This window comes from Cryptotermes secundus, unplaced genomic scaffold, assembly GCF_002891405.2.
Source record: "Cryptotermes secundus unplaced genomic scaffold, Csec_1.0 scaffold518, whole genome shotgun sequence".
In the NCBI taxonomy this organism is placed as follows: domain Eukaryota; kingdom Metazoa; phylum Arthropoda; class Insecta; order Blattodea; family Kalotermitidae; genus Cryptotermes; species Cryptotermes secundus.
The window spans coordinates 305,452-323,858 of record NW_019731580.1 but is presented as its reverse complement, the minus strand read 5'-3'; the positions used below and the strand labels follow the sequence as shown (position 1 = coordinate 323,858).

General features: G+C 45.8%; 1 protein-coding gene across 5 annotated transcripts in view; it reads left to right on the top strand.

Annotated features, from left to right (window-relative positions):
• Positions 1-18,407, top strand: part of LOC111867191 (serine/threonine-protein phosphatase 4 regulatory subunit 1) — a 233,129-nt gene that overhangs the window by 180,360 nt on the left and 34,362 nt on the right. The window lies entirely within an intron of this gene.

The following is an 18,407-nucleotide window of genomic DNA, read 5'->3' as shown; positions in this document are numbered from 1 at the left end:
CCTAAAGTGGACGTAAACATTTTCATTAAATCGCGTCCAGAACTCCTTTTTATTGTCCTTATTATTAAAGCGCCCCTCAATAATGCAACAGTATTTTAAAATATAAACGAAATTTAGAATATGTTTCTCACTAAAAGTGTAACTGAAATATTTTATGATGTTAAAATCATAAAATGTCACTAAGACGCCAAAAGTATAACTTACTAAAATGTCTCTAGTTTTCTTCTCTTTACAACATGTTTCGGCCGCACGTGGACCATCATCTGGAATTTCAGGGAGACCACTGCACTGTTCACTTGCCAGTCCTGCTTCCTTGCACGTCGTTGTTTAGTTTTATGTGTCGTATTCCTCTTGTATGTGTGTCACTAGTGTGGTCTTCTGTATACTCTTATTTGATGTCGACGCGATCAGTCGCAGCAGGGACAGGTCTGATCATGTTGTGCAGAATGTGGCCCTGCTCCCCTGCGTATTTCCTTGGTTCTGTTGGACCTGGCAGGCCTTCATGTCTCACTGTTGTCGCTCCGTTGTGTTAGGCCCATGCTTACAGCAGATACTAAAGGTAAAGTTCTCTCTGTGCTTAACTAATTAAGCACCACGCCGTTCTAATTGCGGATTGATTGATATGGTATTTAAATGTGGTGGTCTAGTGGTCAGTGTTCCTGGCTTCAGATCCAGAGGTCCGGGTTCGATTCCCGGCTACCAAATTTTCTGAGTAGCAGTTGGTCTGGAACGGGGTCCACTCAGCCTCATGAGGATAACTGAGGAGCTATTTCAAGGAAATAGCGGTTCCGGTCTAGAAAACCGAAATTAACTGCTGTGGGGATCCGTTGTGCTGACCACGCGACACACACTGTCGGTAAAAGTTGACACTAACTTCGCCGACAAGCGGCGATCGCTCGGTCGGTATAGTTCGCTAGAGGGCTAAACCCACGGAGTTTGTTTGTGTTTGTTTGATTTGAGGTTCTTACAGTGGTGGTTATGAAGAGTTCTATCTTCTGGGGTTACAGTGCCGTGGAGTCCGTTGAAAGTCGACTATCAATGTATCGTAGGGTGTTGTGACACCAGAAGGTAGAACTCTCCATGGTACATAAAGATTGCAGTGCGTTTTATTAACTTTATGATAACCAAGTGCTCTCTATCGCTAATGTCAAAAGCCCGCCATTCGGCACCAGCCTGGGTCAGTTACGCCAACCGGTCTTCGGAGTGGACGCTGAGACGAATTTAAGTAAGTTCTCACTAGTACTCGTATTTTTCAAAAATTTGCTTTCAGAAATCGAGTGCTGGTTATTCTGGTGATGTAGAATTCAGGAAACTTCCAGGAAAGTTGCAGTTAGACTATCTGTGAGGTATCCGCTTCGTCCAAACCTGGTCTGTGGCCCACCCAGCCTTTATCCAGCGGGTACCGGCGGCTGTTTCCCCGGGGGTGCCGAGGTCAAGAAAACGTGGGAAAAGGCTATAAAAAGTGGATCTTTACATCCACTCCCCATACGCCTTCATGGCGTGGGGCTTAATTAGTTAAGCACAGGGAGTACTTTAGACGAATTTACCTTTTACATATGTGTGAAATCTCGCTGACCTCCTCTATGGTCTAGTGGTCAGAGGTCCCGGCTTCTATTCCCGGCGCTACCAGATTTTCTGAGAAGTAGTGGGTCTGCAACTGGGTCCACTGATTCTCGTGAGGATAATTAACGGCCGTAGGGATCCGTTGCTCTGACCATGCGACACCTTCTACCCGCAAAAATTTGGCGCTAACTTCGCCGGCAAGCGGCGGTCGCCCGGTCGGTATACTTCGCTTGCGGACTCAAGCCACGGAGTTTGTGTGTGTGTGTGTGTTAAATCTCAGCGGCTTCGAGGCCGAGTCTCGGGCCCATCCAGCCTCTTCATTGCTTTTGGGATCTGTCCGCGGGGGTAAACCTGTCGGAGAATTGCCCTGGTCACTCACAGCCCCGGGCTTATTGCGTGGCACTATTCCTCCACTCCCCTTATGCGTTTATGGTGTGGTGCTTAAGCGAAGAGACATCTCCACCTTAACCTTGCGGATTCGTAGACTAGTCGTTAAAATTCCGATGTTAATCGTGTTGACGATATGAGCTCTTGACTAGTATTTATACTCAGCGCGTGAGAGTCCCGCACGTGCCCCTTGCAACATTCCAGCACACGTGGTGTGGCACGTGGCACAGCTCGACTTACCAGGAAATGAACCCACGCCCCTTCCCCTCGTATGTCTATATATAACCCCTTGCTTCCATTGAGCAAGCTGTGTATGCACCCGAGTGCACTACCGCCGGCTGCGTCCTTCCGTCTTGTTCCTTCTCTTCGCATCTGCCAGTCGCCTTTGTACGCTAACGCCTCTTCTTACGTAAGGATTCCGTTTCTTGAAAGTCTTTCCGTGTTTCAATTTTCCGTTGGTTTAAAGTCAGTAACAAGACATAAAAAGGTAAAGTTGACCCTGTGCTTAATTAAGCAATACGCCATGAAGGCGTATAGGAGAGTGGATGTATAGGTCCACATTTTCTTGACCTCGGAACTAGTTGGAGGTGAGTGATCAGTTTCACGCCCCTGCCACTTTACCCCGGGGGAAAGATCCCACGGTACTCATTGGATAGGAGGCTGGGTGTACCCCAGAGCCAGCCTGGACTACGTGGAGAAGAGAAAATTCTTGATTCTACCGACACTCGAACTCCGACCCCTCGGTCGTCCAGCCCGTAGCCATTCGCTGTACCGACTGCGCTATCTCCACACAATATCCTATCGAATGGGTACCGGGGGAAACCTGACAGTAAAGCGGTCGGGGCGTGAAGCTGACCACTCGGCTCCAACTAGCGCCGATGTCAAGAAAATGTGGATCTATACATCCGCTCTTCCATACGCCTTCATGGCGTAGTGTTTGACTATTTAAGCTCAAGGACAACTTAATAAGAGATGCGTCTATTGACGGTAGTGGCGGAAACCTGCCGTGCAAATTTATTTAGGACTCTTTAACCCTCTTCCTTTTTCACAGCAGAAAATACGGTAAACTAACGTAAAGGAGGCCCGTGGGATTGTGAGATGTTGAGGTTCCCACACTATCTAGACAGTCGGCTAACAGATGGCGGTAAGGTTATCAGCCTTCCCCCCCCCCCGTACCCCCAGGAATATTCCTGGTACTCATTTCTGTTAGAGGCTGAGTTGACCCTAGGGCCATGGTGCTGCTGGAAGGATTAGATCAATTGAAAAAATCCACCTCATCGGGATTCGATCCCGCAACCTCCCAGCTTGTAGCATAGTGCCTCAACCAACTACGCTGCCGCGTGCCCCCAGAAAATACAGTGCCTTCGCATTTTATAGGAGGGATGCGTTCCTGAAGACCTAGCATAATTCATGACAAAAGTCTCTGGTAGAAGTAAATTTAAATTAAGGGGGATCTTGTGGTTCGCGCGACTTCGCTGGTGAGACCTTAATACAAATGCACTGTATAAAGCAGTGAATGACGAAGCTTTCCGCTGCTTGGTGCCGTTGTTACGTTACAGCCTGCTGAGCGTATTGGTGTGCCTGCTTCTGCACATTTGTATTCGTTTCGTTTGGGTTGGGGGGGGAGCGGCTTCTAAAAATTTGTTTGTACATTTTGCGATTCAGTATTTTGCCTGTGGTTCGGTATGGGTGTGAAAATTGGTCTCTGACTTAAAGGAAGGAACATAGTTTGAGGGTGTTTGAGGACAGGCTGTTGAGGAGAATATTTGGACCGAAGAGAGATGAAGTGACAGGAGGTTGGAGAAAACTGCATAATTAGGAGCTTCATAACTTGTACTGTTCTTCAAGTAAAATTAGAATGATCAGGTCAAGGAGGATTATATGGGCACGGTATGTAGCACGAATGGGTGAGAAGAATACATATATGATATTAATGGGAAAGCCAGAAGGAAAGAGACCACTGAGAAGACCAAAACGTAGATGGTTGGGCAATATGGAAATTGATCTTAGGGAGATAGGAGGGGTTGATATGGACTGGATTGATCTGGCTCAGGATACAGACCAGTAGAGGGCTCTTGTGAACAAGGTAATGAACCATTGGCATCCATAAAATGTTGGAAGTTCTTGAGTAGCTGCACAGTTGGCAGCTACTCAAGAAGGGCTCAGTTCCATGAAGTTAGTTATTTTGCAGATCAGCACAATCGACAGTTACGCATTTTTGGTGGATCGGGCTCATATCATGTGATTGCTAAATTAAAAGAATTAGCCGGGATAGAGCAGACGGTATAGCGACTGGCTACGGGCTGGACGTGAGGAGCCGGGATAGCGCAGTCAGTATAGCGACTGGCTACGGGCTGGACGTGAGGACCCGGGATAGAGCAGACGGTATAGCGACTGGCTACGGGCTGGACGACCGAGGGGTCGGAGATACGACACCGGTAGGGTCAAGAATTTTCTCCACGTCGTCCAGACCTGCTCTTGTGTCCACCCAGACTCCTATCGAATGGGTACCGGGGGCTCTTTCCCCCGGGGTAAAGCTGACCACTCATCAAACTAGCTGCAATCTCATGAAAATATGGATCTATGCATCCAGTCCCCCAATATTCTATCATTGAATATTGCTTAATTAGTTAAGCACAGTGAAGACGTTACGTAAAAGAATTATAACTTAATGAGCTACTGAATTATCAGGTGCTTCAGATGTTCCTGTAGGTGCAGACAAAACCCGCATCTCCGGTACCTGCCGTATCCCGGTCTGCACCAACCGCTTACGAACCCCGTATAAGGGAACAGGGAACAGTTGAAGGAGAGTCGTCATTGTCAGTGCTTTACTGTCTGATGTTCTGAGGTAGGCTTGGTTTGTTTCTGTTGGAGCAGCACTCGTAGGCTTCATTCGTATCTCCATGGTTTTACATCCCTTTCGACCTTGGCCGATTTTTCAGTTTCTTAATTCTATATACAGTCGGTAAGACTCCTTGGACGGGGGATCAGTCTGGCGCAAGGCCTCTACCTACACACGGAACAACACAAACAATAGACATCCATGCTTCGAATGGGACTCGAATCCACGATCCCAGTGTTCAAGCGGGCGAAGACGGTTCGTGGCTCAGACCACCGCGCGGCCACCGCCATCTGCTCCGTTCATTTTACGTTAATAAAACAATTTGCACTAGACTCGGTTCCCAAGCGGGCGTTTGTTGAAGATAAAGGTGAAAGCTGTGCGCATGTTTAGAAATCTCATCACGGCATGTTGGAGAACACCTTAAAGTTCCCCGCCCTCTTAACGTCTGCTGAATTGCTGCTGGTCCTCGCCAGCACGGTGATTCTTGGTTCCGAGCCCACGGGATTGAGGCCACATTTCGCTGTCTGACCACTCTCTAACTTAGGCGGTTGGAAACAGCTGCCGCTGCCCATCGCGAAAGTCTTGAGACCCGTAGCCGATATGGACAGGTGACAAGTGAAGCCCCTCCTACGGGAAATTGAACGTCGTTTGTCCACACTGATTTCACCCAGCTCGTGGACGTGAAGTTTCGTCACAGTTGGTCATTGGACCACGTCCTCTAGGTCGCCAAAGTGATCTCTTACAAGAAGGTTTCTCCCCGTACATCTGTTAAGTCGAGGTATTTATTTAATCAAACCGATCACAGTGGCCGCGCGCTCTAAGGCGGTGGTTCTGAACTTTCATGAGACCGCGGCTCGGTAATTTTTTCTTTTAAAGAGACGAGGGCCCCGTATAGGCTAATTGATGCCCGGGCCGGGGCTGGGGCTGTGGTCCGGCGGTTGAGAAACACGAAACACTGGTCCAGGGCATGAATCGCCTTCACCCGCTCGAACCTGGGTTCGTTGGTTCGAATCCTGCTCGAGGCATGGATGTTTGTGTTTAGTCTGTGTTGGAAGTTCCTGTGCTTAAGTAATTAAATGCGCTCTGAAGGCGTATGGGGGAGTGGATGTACAGATCCACATTTTCTTGACCTCGGCACTATTCGAGGTTAGTTGTCAGCTTTACTCCCGGAGAAAGATCCCCCGGTACACATTCTATAGGAAGTTGGGTGGACTCCAGAGCCGGGGTGGATGATATGGAGAAGTGAGAATTCTTGACCCTACTAGGGCTCGAACTCTGACCTCTCTGTTGTCCAGCCCGTAGCCAGTCGCTATACCGGACTGCGCTATCCTGGGTGCACTGTTAAGTCGCAGTATCTGTTTAATCAAATGCAGAGATAAACTTGACTTAATGTTGCGAGTGTGGAGAGTACTACCGTATTGTTGATTTGCTTTGTTTAACAGTAGAATTATGCGTCTCTGCAGTGCTGTCAGTGATACGCTTCGATACGCAGTAAGTCTCAATGGGCATGGAGTCTCATATGCGTAGAAATTGGCAGAACGCATTTGAGAACTGTTTCCCCCAACCAAAAGTAACTCCATGGAGCTCGGTTCTTCTCGAGAATCCAGAAGTTGCACAGCCACTCAGTCATTTCCTAACATTGTGCGCGACCCGAAGATTCAATACCGTGTTCACAAGAGCACGCGAATGGTTTATATCCTGAGCCAGATCAATCCAGTCCCCTTACCACCCAGTCCTATCTAAGATCCATTTTAATAGTATCCTCTCACGTCTAGGTCTTTCTAGTTGAACTGTTATGTATAGAAGGTCTAATTCTAAGATCATATTTAATCATTTTTCTCAAGTGACATTTGTTTCCCAGTGCGAAGTAAATAGCTTGTGCGATTGTACGATTTCTTTCTGGAAGAGGCTTTAATCCACCCCACCTTGGTAGTGGACAAGGCATTGGGATCCAAACTGTGAAACTTGCAGCTGTAAGGGAAGGCGGCTGCAGATGGTGCAACCCTCTTACAGTACCGGGGTTGCAGACAGCTGCAAGGGATGCTACCGAATCTCCCGGAACTTCGCAAGGTAGCAGACACCCTGTTCACAAGCGGGACAGGCTGTACCGTGCGTGTGATGAGAGCGCGAGAGAATATGGCCGCTGCTGTGTTAGTAATTGCCTGTGCGCAAATCGCAGTGCCATTTGCTGCTGACACAAACCAGACTTAGTGATAAAGTAACCCCTTCATAATGAGGAGGCCCTGGTTTCGAGCCTGGGCATGTAAAACGCTCACGTCCTTCCTGACTACTTTGAGTTGCTCCAGAAAATACCGGAATATGCTTCAAAATAAGTTGCTGCTTGTTCTTTTCGGGTATTTTCCCAATTCGTAAATCTCATTCGGCGCTCTAAACCTGTGCTTAGCTAATTAGGCACTACACCATGAAGGCGTAGGGGAGTAGATGTATAGCTCCACATTTTCTTGACCTCGGCACTCGGAGGTGAGTGGACAGGGTTACGCCCCGGTCGCTTTACCCCCGAGGAAAGAGCCCCCGGTACCAATTGGATAGAGAAGTTGGGTGGGTCCCAAAGCCTGTATGGACGGCGTGGAAAAGAGAAATTGTTTGACCCTCTCGGGTCTCGCTATACCTACTGCGCTATCCCGGCTGTAAACCTGGGTCCTCTGTATTTGAAGTAAGTGTCGTTGAATTAACCATGAAGGATTCACTGTTGGTGCAACCTCCTGCCATATTTACCGAAAACTGTCATAAAATGTGACCTTTTGAGGTTAGGCTGTATTAAGGAAGTGTCCGGTGTAAGCCATGACCTGATGACAAGCCCCGGAACAATACATGCCCTAAATCCTTGCCTTTTTGATTGGCCATTATATCCCCACCTCATTTGACTCTGTACGCATGCAGTTGATACAGCTTCGTTAAATAGTGATAACCTTGGGACGCACAAAACAGACGAAATTGGTTTAAATATTATTTTCATGCCGAAGTAGGGGCAGTGGACAGTGCGTCGGTGTGTTTATTTTGATATTCCCCCCACCCATCCAAGATTTGCTACCAATTTCGATTCTTCGCTGTCGTCTGCAGGTTCGAGAGATGGCTCGAAAAGTGCGTCGATCCATTGTGGAATAAAACAGTCCCGTAAGAGGATATTACTGAACCATAGAAAAACAAAAATAAACTCGGTGGCTTTAGTCCGCAAGGGAACTATACCGACCGAGCGACCGCCGTTTGTCGGCGAGGGATACAGGGTAGTCCGTGGTCAGAGCAGCTGATCCCAACAGCCGTTAATCTCTGTTTTCTAGACCGGAGCCGCTATTTCCTTGAAATAACTCCACAGTTATCCTGACGAGGCTGCGTGGAACCCGTTCCAGACCCAATACTTATCAGAAAAGCTTGTAGCGCCGGGAGTCGAACCCGGGACCTCTGGATCTGTAGCCAGGAACTGTGACCACTAGACCACAGAGGCGGTCCTTAGAAATGTAGCATTAATTTTCAGGCACGTGCTTCCTCGGTGCGGAGTTCACCTCCAGCGTGTCTTGGAGTGTCTAATAGACTTGTTCCTCTCGGTCTGCGGTCCATTAGCTGTTTCGAAATGCTTTCAGGCTTCATTCTTTGAACATAATTAAGTGGTTTCGTTCTGACTTTTGCTATTTAAATTGCTTAAATTTCGTGATTTCGTTCTGTCGCCACAAGGAACGTGGGTAACACCACGCGTCTGCGCATTGGGCCATCGTCAGGCGTTTGAGCCAAAACTTGTGTAAGGCGCGCCCACATTTTTATTCTTGTGACGGAATAAAATGATTATATTTCTTATTCAGTACTATTATATTATTATTATTATTATTTATTAATTACAAATAGGAATTTGCCCGGTGGGAATGGGACTGCAGTAAGACACAATACACAAATAACACACCACACGCAAAACTACAGCAAATGCAATTATAAATATAATTAAGTAAATTAATATTAATAAAAATGAGGATGCTATACACTAAACCTTTCTTCGCTCGCTCGGAAGCCGGGATCGTGGGTTCGAATCCCACTCAGGGCATGGATGTTTGTGTGCGTTTTTCTGTGTTTGTGTACAGGTAGAGCTGATCACTCGCCCAAGGAGTCCTACCGTATGTGTAAGATCTAGTAAACCGAAGTGAAACGGAGAGTTTCATGGAGGTAGGCCTAGGCCCAAATTGGGGGCTGTAGCGCCAATGAGCATGCTGTACACTAAACAGTAACAGCAATGAAGTAGGTAATGTCATGAACTGATGCGGTCGCATTTCATCATGGCTACAGTTACGTACCCTTCACTTCACTGCATATTTTTGATGTTTTCCCCCACACCCTCGCTTTCCTAACCCCTTTCCTAAAATTGCTTGGTTTACAGGAGAGTCCCACAGATGCTGTTACATTTACTCACTGGTTAATTCTGTGTATGAAAGTAATTACTAAATTTGAGGATAGAGGCGCGGGTTTTAAATGTTAAAAGCTAGTGCTTAGATATACTTGGGAAAAATAACCTTGTAGACCTGGGTTCGATAATCCAGGTGCTATAGTATTTTCGGCTCTATTTTGTTATACTGAGATCGCACACCGGCAACATTTTTTTTAGAAGTGCCACCGATTTGACCTAGTAGAATTTGACGCCGTGCATACCTGTATTATAAAAAGATAAAGTTGTCCCTCTGCTTAACTAATTAAGCACTACGCCATAAAGGCGTATGGGGGAGTTTTCTTGACCTCGGCACTAGTTTAAGGTGAGTGGTCAGCATCACGCCCCGGCCGCTTTACCCCCGATATCCATTGGATATGAATGTGATTATGCTAACGCGGTTCGTTGGCAAGCTGTTCCTATCCATTCTCGCCACCAGAAATACGAGACTTGTTCAGTCTCCGCATAACTTCCCATTGTAAAGCGTATAGGCCTGTGCTTACAGTAATGGCGGTTGCATGGTGCTGGTGTAGTGTGCCTCACACCTCACAGTTGCATGCATCCGCCATTTTGTTATTGATGACAGTGGGGGAAAGTCTCCAGTGGGGCGAGTTTCCCTGAAAATCTATTGCAGTATGTCTGCTTGAACCCGACAGACAGATGTGCGCTGCTGATATTTAGGCGTGTTTCAGTAGCTGAATCCTGCAGGCTCTTGCCTACATACAACCCCCCTTTTTTACAGTAATCCGAAGAAGACGGCGGTCTTCCGTAACGTTATCTCTTCCCCTGTCCAGTCACAATGGCCGCGTGGTCTAAAGCATGAACTGTCTTCGCTCACTTTAACGTTGGGATCGTGGATTCGAATCCCACTGAAGGCGTTGATGTCTGTATTGTGTACGTTTATTGTGTTCTGTATGTAGGTAGCGGCTTTGCCACGAATTGATTTCCCATCCAAAGTGTCCTATGGACTGTGTAAAGGATCAAGAAACTGAAAAGCAGCCAAGGCCCCAAAAAAGGGGCCGTAGAGCCATAAAAATTATCTGTCACCCATCATCAGGGTAGTTTTTAGCCAATTGACACGGCTGATAGCCGTATTAAATTGAGTCGCCGTGGAAACTTCAGCTCTTTGTCTGAAACAGAAACCGTTAATAATGTTTGCCGACCTTTTTTGGAATATGAATACAAATAAAGGCCATTACCTAAGACAGCATCTTCGGCGTTGAAATATTAATACAAATCTTTTTATTGGCTTTCACATTACAATCCGCTTATGCAGCCAACAAGTCCTGTCCTTGTACACCGCAATAGCCACGAATGTGCACTTTTGTTGTGAATTTATAGACGAAACTTGCAGGTTCATGAATTCACTTACGGCCCCCCAAACTTTGTATATACAGAACAGTGGTCCATCCCTTAACTGCAAGCCCTCCAGAGGCAATTCTGCATTCTGCCATTATTGGTTTGTTATGAGACGATGTTAAGATGAGGGAAGGTCGGACTTGGTGGGAACAGCTTCCCCCCTCTTCTTACTGGTCAAAACGTTTACCTGGTTTTCTGGTTGGGCCTGTTAGAAATACGCTTTGTGAATGACATTTTGTTAGAAGAACTTTCGGCTGTTTTCAGAGGAGTGGAAAGGTGGGCCATTTTTGAGTTTATAATCTTGGTTATAGTTGATTTCAAAATGGCGTGCGTTTGGAAGTCTGTTAGCCGTGTTAGATGTTCGGGTGCTGTTGCCGAGATTACTGAACGAATGTCGATCAAATTTGGTTTATTCTGGTCCGTCACACTAGCAGTATTATAAAGGTTAATTAACACCGTCCAGTGTGACTGTTAAAACAGTGGTTTCTAATTGTATTGATATCCTTCTGAAGATGGTCTCAGACCTAAACATGTCAAGGATAAAAAATTAAAAAAGAAAAAGCATTTTAACAGTCACATTAACTTGTATAAAACTGATACTGACAGCTGTCTAGCTGATTTCGTTCTTGTTCGTATCAGCTGAATGAGGGAAACGGCACTTATCTTGCAGCTGAAGTGGAACTTGTACATTTTCACAAAAATGGTTAATTGCGTAAAAGTAAAATGTATTGGTCTCGTTACGATACGGTTTAATAGAATTACAAGGAAAAACGATTTTTGATTCTTACGTATAAGACGTAGGTGGGTGGACAATATTAAAATGGATCTTAGATAGGGTGGGATGGTATGGATTGGATTGATCTGACTCAGGATAGGGACCGATGGAGGGCTCTTGTGATCACGGTAATGAACCTTCGCGTTCCATAAAATGCTGGGCAGTTTTTGACTAGCTGCAGAATTGACGGCTTCTCAAGAGGGGCTCAGCTCCATGAGTGAATGAATATTAGTTCACTGATAACTAGACATTGTGGCCAACTTGTATTTATTCCGTGTGTCAGGAGTTTCTTTTCTGATTAATTCAGTGTGAACTTTACATAGGACTACGTAAATAATAGTCAAGGATGCTGAAGTACATATATGTATTGCCAGCTGTAATTCACGTTTTCTGTGTTTTGCTGTTAATATATATGCGTTAACTTCGTGCCGTGCCTGTTGCTTCTTGTATCAGAAGTGCTCCGTTAGTCCTAGACTAGGATCCTCGCCTCCTGCCAACACCGAGTCGAAGGAATGCGATATTTCTGTTGTCTGGGGGGAGAGAAGGGATGGGGCTTCCTGTTTTCTGCTTCGGGCAGGAAGGTAATGGCGTCTAGTCTGCTGTTAACAACATATGTGCCGGAAGTAGGTCCTATAGCCTGGAAGGGTGTATAGGCATGTGCGTGGTCGCTAGGTATTCCTTAGACACCAAGCTATGTAGACACTCCGCCCCACGCCTTTACCATTAGAAGTTCTTTTCGTTAACGGGGTGGAAATTAAACGCATTTGTGTGGAGCTTTGTGTTGATTTTCCGGTTAAGGATTTGCAATATTCTGTATATCATGCACAGAGCGCATTGGGCGTGATTTCCTATCCTTTGAGCCCTGTAGATGTGGGCATAATGGTGTCTCTGGATTTGCTTCTGGCGTCTGTTTGGCCATGTCCCGGTCGTTTGTATGCCTGCTTCGAAATGAGATTTTGTTTAGCGTTTATTTTTCACGTTTCAGCATAATTGTAACCTTGGCCGCCTCTGTTGCAGAGGCTGTAACTCCTTGGGAAGGCAACATCGACTTTCATATGGGAGGTCATGTCACATAAGTTTGTTTTTTTTTTCGATTACAGAGAATATGGAGGAGGAATTGCTTTGGTTTTTGTGTAGAGTGCATGAAAGTAATGTATAATTGGGAAACATCCGCACTTTTCATTTTCGTAAATGCTTGACAGGTTTCAAAACGAGCTAATCACCCACAGATGTGCACAATATAAATCTGAGGCATGTAACTTTAATTTCAAATATTTTTCGGTACTTAATAGCTCTTTTGTCCTCTGGTTGCGGGTGGACGAGACGATCACCAAATAGCTGGCAATTATTGAATGAGTCGTCGCTGACAGCCGATAAGGGGTGGTCCTTTAGAGTGTTGATTGGGCTGACGGCTGTTGTGGTGCAAAATGTGGAACAGGACAGGGACTCGATATTTCGCGAGCTGTTGGCGCGGTAACGAACCTTCTGGCCCATAAAATATGGGCTATTTCTTGGCCAGGTTGCCGGCTGTTTGTGTAGGAGTTAGAATCTATTGATGCGTTACGATAAAACTAAATAATTAGTAATTCTGATTAATAACCGGTAATTATAGAATTTCAGGTTTATTCACATATACTGTGACCCATAAATTTATATTTCACTTCTAGGCGGTTTGTTGCTGTTTCTTTTGTTGAGCGTGTGTTACTGCTGTCTCATGTCATAGTTGTTTCCACTTACTTACACATGTGGCAGCTCTTGTGTACGAAACTGTGCCATCTGCAGGATGTACATGTAACTCAATTTACAGTTTAGCGGAAAAAGAACGAGATAAAGGTGTGGAAGTAATAAAGGAAAGTAAGAAAAGGGCTGATTAATGGCGAAACGAGGATTCCATCGTTTCATCTCCATTATCAGTGGCCTTTTCCGCCTGTGTTTAAGAGAAATAAGGGATAGTAAGGTATAATTTGCGTTGCTAACTCAGTTGGCTTACCTTTACACCCCTAAATTTTAAGTAAATAATTGAGATACGAGTCGCAAAGAATGTGTAGTGTGGAGTACACTTTCCACTCCGTGTAGTATTGCGTAACCTGTGGTAAACATGAGATGTTGTTCATGGCGAAAGCGAAAGCGTAATCCCATAACACAGAACACACAAGGGTCAAAGAACACATTTCTTGCACAATCCACCCCCTCGCTCCTGACCTGACAGCGCGATATTGGTAATCGATAGGGGAAACTGCGAGCTAGCGGGGTGGCGGTGCCCTGCAACAGCGGACGGGCTTCAAGGAAGGAAGTTACTGGATTCCAACAAAGATTGTGTTATTCCATAGTAAGGCTACCTTGAGTAAATACAGAGGTCGGAATGGGTTGTGAGAACTTGTTGGGATACAGCTCCATAATCGGGGGGAGGTTCGGATTTCGAATTTTGTTGCAGATGCTACATATCGTCATTGAAGAGCTCTCGCAGTTCACCTCATTCACTCCAGACGTTGTTGATAACTTTCAGTTTGTCCTTATTCTGTCCAATTCGTTATTCGCGTTTGTCTTGCTCCATTCGGCATGTTATAAACCGCGAAGTAGACTAAAAGTCGACCGTCAACCTCATGGTCTGTCTGGTGATAAAAATTAAAGACCACCCCTAGGAACTTAAGTCCTTCGCTTTATATGGATAATATTTCATAGCATGTTACTACAAGGCACGCGGTAGCGTAGTTGGTTATGGCAATGTGCTACAAGCCGGAAGGTCGCGGGTTCGATTACTCGTGGGGTCATTGGAAGTTTCATTTGACCTAATCCTTCCAGCCGCACTATGGCCCTCGGATCGACTCAGTCTCTAACAGAAATGAGTTCCAAGGCGGCCGGCACGTAAGGCTGACAACTTTACCGCCCTCTGTGAGTCGATTGTCTAGAAAAAATGTGGGAGCCCCTACGTCTCATATCCCTATGGGCCTCCACTGCCTGTTACCTTTTTAATTGCGTTCCATTACCGACATCTTCAAGATGTAAAGTGTGTTGGTAGGAAGTAGCGAGTTGCACTACAAAATGCAAATTTTTCGTGGCATAATACTCTGTAAAAAAGTTGGAGCCAAATTCAATGATTTTAAGGTAAAAGTTGCCCCTGTATATAACTAATTAGGCACTACGCCATGAAGGAGTATGGGGGCAGTAGATGTATAGATAGACTCACGTTTTTGTGACCTCATCACTTGAGATGAGTGGTCAGCTTAACTTCCCGGCTGCTTTTCCCCCGGTAGCGATTGGATATAAGGCTGGTTAGGGTACTGAAAAATAAATTAGGTACCTAAGTCCCTTGTACCGCGGCCACTTCTGGCCTGTTTTACTAGCCCCAGATGATAGATGAGGGTGATTGTGGAGCAATTGGTGGAATGAATATTGGCAGGGGAAACCGAAGTACTCGGAGAAAATCTGCCCCAGCGCCACTTTGTCCACCACAAATCCAACTTGACCAGACTCGGGATCGAACCCGGCCCGCCGCGCTGGAATTAGGTACCTTAGTGTTGCAGGTGCGGCCCGGGTGGCGGAAACAGTATGTGCATACAGAATTCTGCGACCGGTTGTGATAGAGATTTTGTGGGAGGATAATACAGTAAGGCTTCACAAATTTGGAGTGAGCCTTTGTTCAAATTGGTGAAAGCCGGACTATATAAGTGGTACTGAAAATATGTTCAGGGAAGTTATAAAATGGACTTCAAGTATCATTTTTAAGCACTCCAACTTTATTTTGAAACGTAGATTTCATATCATAGAATAAATTTACTTACTTAATCCGTTCCCCTTATACCTTGCGGTGTCGAGGTTGGGGGTTTTTTTTTTCATTTTGATCATTTTACAGACGGTAGAACTCCTTGGACGAGTGATCAGCTCGTCGCAAGGCCTCTACCCAAACACGGGACAACAGAATAAAGACATACACAAACCAAACATCCATTTCTTGTGTAGGATTCGATCCCACGATCCCGGCTTCAGAGCGAGCGAAGACAGTACATGCCTTAGACCGCTCAGGTACCGTGAACGGCTAGAATAAATTTACGTGTCATAAAATGTGAAAATGTAAGTTTTGACATCGGTCCTAAAAACATTTTATTACATCTTGCTGATCGCTATAATGTAGTAGTATGATAATGTATAATCAAGGTAGTATCGCCGTTATCCGAATTATCGCGAATTCCGAATTAGTGAGGTTTCGCTGTATTAAAGTACATGTTTGAGAAATATTCCGTGCCGATGTAGCTGGAGGTATCGGTGTGCAGTGGCTGGCCCCGATGCTGTTATACTACAAGATATGGACGTATCGCGGTAGCTGGAGGTATCGGTGTGCAGTGGCTGGCCCCGATGCTGTTATACTACAAGATATGTACGTATCGCGGTAGCTGGAGGTATCGGTGTGCAGTGGCTGGCCCCGATGCTGTTATACTACAAGATATGTACGTATCGCGGTAGCTGGAGGTATCGGTGTGCAGTGGCTGGCCCCGATGCTGTTATACTACAAGATATGTACGTATCGCGGTAGCTGGAGGTATCGGTGTGCAGTGGCTGGCCCCGATGCTGTTATACTACAAGATATGTACGTATCGCGGTAGCTGGAGGTATCGGTGTGCAGTGGCTGGCCCCGATGCTGTTATACTACAAGATATGTACGTATCGCGGTAGCTGGAGGTATCGGTGTGCAGTGGCTGGCCCCGATGCTGTTATACTACAAGATATGTACGTATCGCGGTAGCTGGAGGTATCGGTGTGCAGTGGCTGGCCCCGATGCTGTTATACTACAAGATATGTACGTATCGCGGTAGCTGGAGGTATCGGTGTGCAGTGGCTGGCCCCGATGCTGTTATACTACAAGATATGTACGTATCGCGGTAACTGGAGGTATCGGTGTGCAGTGGCTGGCCCCGATGCTGTTATACTACAAGATATGTACGTATCGCGGTAACTGGAGGTATCGGTGTGCAGTGGCTGGCGCCGATGCTGTTACACTACAAGATATGGACGTGTCGGGATAGCTGAGGCTTATGTCAAATGGCGGGCCTTGGTGTGGTTCTCCGTGCCCTACTACGTATGGTGGATCGGTTCGTTGGGATGCTGAGTATTGATCCAGGCGGGCTGGCTGCTCAATGAACATGCCCCGCCTGCCCGCCCGCCAGCAGTTCGTTGTACGTACACTACACTTCACAGCACATCCCTAGTGTACGCGCGGCTTTGCCACATGTAGGCAACCATTCAGTGACATCCAGCGGAATAAAAGAAGTAATAAGGACGGTAGTTGTAGTTTTGCCGGTCACGGTAGCCGAGCGGTCTAAGGCATGTACTGTCTTCGCTCGCTTGGAAACCGGAATCGTGGGTTCGAATCCCACCCAGGGCATGGATGTTTAGTTTGTGTGTGCGCGTTTTTCTGTGTTTGTGTACAGGTAGAGGCCTTGCGACGAGCTGATCATCCGCCCAAGGAGTCCTACCGAATGTGTAAGATCTAGAAAACCCAAAGTGAACGCAGAAGTTCATGAAGGTAGGCGTGGGTCCACTGGGGCTGTAGTTCCGCAACCGAAGATAACTCCAGTGGTCAGTTACTGGATGCGAAGTAGATGACTGGGATTCGATTCCCGCCACGGAGAGGTGGATTTTTTTTCCCCCGTGCCACCATTCCCAAGCTTGACTTTAACGTTAGGTTAAGTTGCCACTGCTGATTCCGAGACCTTGTAGGCCCTCTACTTTAAACGGTACCTCCACGTCCGCAGTAAGCCTTCGTGTTGTACTTATGCACGAGGACAACTTTGTCTTTGTAGAAACAAAATCAGTATGTATCGTTATGTTGTGTGATCACAGAGATAGACATTTTTCCTTTATCACCATGACCGTACTGTCTAGGAGCCCCCTATTCTAATGCGGTAGTGATTTCCAGGGGTTTCCGGTGTTTAAAGCAGATTGAGCGTGATGGTTAAGTGCGCATTACCTTTATGGGTACTGATCTCTGGGGCGGTACAGTGGCGGGTCCTGGTGATCCATAGTGCCAGCCCTTTGCCTTTCCGCCTTTTACACATCGTGTGTCAAGTCACAATTCAGATGGAACTGATGATGTTGGCATGCACTTCCAACATGTTATCTTCTTTCCTTATATAATTTTCTCTAACATTAAACTCCAGAAAGATCATTATGAATCAGTAATAGACCTATTTGCATAGTGGTCGTTTCAGACTTCAAGACATGCATACCATTGACAATGATACTATTGAGTACCTGCTGTCACTTCTAATGATTTTGATGATGATGATGAATTACATTTGGAATTGCTAAGTTTCTGAACTTTGTGCTTCCTCTAATGTTCTAAGTTAACGCAACACTTTTGGAAACTTTGTCTGTTTCCATCCTCAGGTGAAAGTGAGGATGCACCTACGCAGTTGGGTCCATTAGTAGAGAGATCCTCAGTCATTGTAGGTTCACATTGAGAGCAGCTGAGTCTGATGCGCCCAGCTGAGTAGGCGTCTCCTCATTCTTTCACCTGAGGATGGAAACAGATCCAGTTTCCATTGTCTTCTTTTAGACCAGTGGTTCTCAACCTTTATGAGACTGCGGCCCTGTAAGTTCTTTTTTTATAAGACGAGGGCCCAGTCCCAACAAATTTACTCGTAAATACCTCTCCAGTTTTGTTAAAGTTCATGCATTAAGCTAACGTAATATTAGTAATTAATTATAGCATAATCATAAAGCGTATAGTACACTCATGTATACGGTGTGGCATGTTCACAAACATAAAATTACATTTAAATTAGTTATCAATCACTGGACTAATGAAATCTTGTAGCATTTTGTAGTTTCCTCAGATCAACATCATTAAATTAATTTGTGCTAATTTTCATTGACATATCCCATGCTGATCACCAAAAACTTATGTTATTGAGCGTAAAATTGACTATTGTATTATTAAATTGATTTTAATGATGTTGGTTCGAAAAAAAACGGCAATGAGAAAAATATTTATGCAATGTAACTCACCATAGAAGTCAGCTGAGTAGGGGAAGAAGCAGAAGGATGTCAACTTGCCG